The sequence below is a fragment of the Brassica rapa genome, unplaced genomic scaffold (assembly GCF_000309985.2).
Source record: "Brassica rapa cultivar Chiifu-401-42 unplaced genomic scaffold, CAAS_Brap_v3.01 Scaffold0518, whole genome shotgun sequence".
In the NCBI taxonomy this organism is placed as follows: domain Eukaryota; kingdom Viridiplantae; phylum Streptophyta; class Magnoliopsida; order Brassicales; family Brassicaceae; genus Brassica; species Brassica rapa.
This window is the reverse complement of record NW_022610459.1, coordinates 1,561-2,500: the sequence shown is the minus strand read 5'-3', so window position 1 is coordinate 2,500 and position 940 is coordinate 1,561. Positions and strand designations below refer to the sequence as shown.

Here is a 940-nt window from a genome sequence, read left to right as displayed (position 1 = left end):
AGCTTGGGGCGCAACTTGCGTTCAAAGACTCGATGGTTCACGGGATTCTGCAATTCACACCAAGTATCGCATTTTGCTACATTCTTCATCGATGCGAGAGCCGAGATATCCATTGCCGAGAGTCGTTTTAGACTTTACATTGCAGCACTATTTCCGAACAAACACCGTCTCCGGGTTGGCGAAAGCAGGCTGTTTAGTTGCATTTTCCTTGACACTTTTCGTGCCGGGCTTTGGTGATATCCGGAAGCTATGCGTACGATCCAACCAAAACTGAAGTCTTGGGCATGGATAACCACGGAATCGGCAGGCACAGTAAGAAACCGGCCTACCGAGAGTGATGTTTCATCGTTCTCAGGTCATTCTGTTTCCAGGGTACCACAATGATCCTTCCGCAGGTTCACCTACGGAAATCTTGTTACGACTTCTTCTTCCTCTAAATGATAAGGTTTAGTGGACTTCTCGCAACGTCGCAGACGGCAAACCACCTGTCACACCCCCAATCCTGGATAGGATTGTCGGGACGGCCATGGTTCGAGGGAAACGTACCAGCCGGCCTTAAGACCTTAAAGGCTAGCGTTCCATGGCCAAGATAGAAGGTTAAGGACGTCAGGATGCTGAGACTTAACCTTATAAGAGAAGAAATCAGCTAGGATAAGCTGTACAGAAGCTGGGCGATGCTTACAAGAAGCTCGATCAGCTAGACGTAGCTCGGTCAAGCTCAGCCTAGCTCGTTCCAAGTTAAATCAGCTCAACTGGCTGGAATACTAGCTCACTCAGCTGAGGCAGCTGGGAGTCAGCTCATCTCAGCTCGACGGACTGTTCGAGTTTTGGGCCGATGGTCCGGGTCCGGGTCAGTGGTGGGCCATGAGGTTCGGCCATGTAGTCCATGAGTCATTGAGCTCTTGTGGGCAGGCCGTGGGCTTGGTTACCAGGTCTTGGC

The 940-nt window shown here is 51.0% G+C and overlaps 1 non-coding gene across 1 annotated transcript in view; it reads right to left on the bottom strand.

Annotated features, from left to right (window-relative positions):
- LOC117130503 overlaps positions 1–124 on the bottom strand; it is a 156-nt gene extending 32 nt beyond the window's left edge. Inside the window, exon 1 of the ribosomal RNA XR_004453874.1 lies at positions 1–124. This exon is cut by the window's left edge and continues 32 nt beyond it. This is a non-coding gene — a ribosomal RNA (5.8S ribosomal RNA).
- Between the last annotated feature and the right edge of the window lie 816 nt (positions 125–940).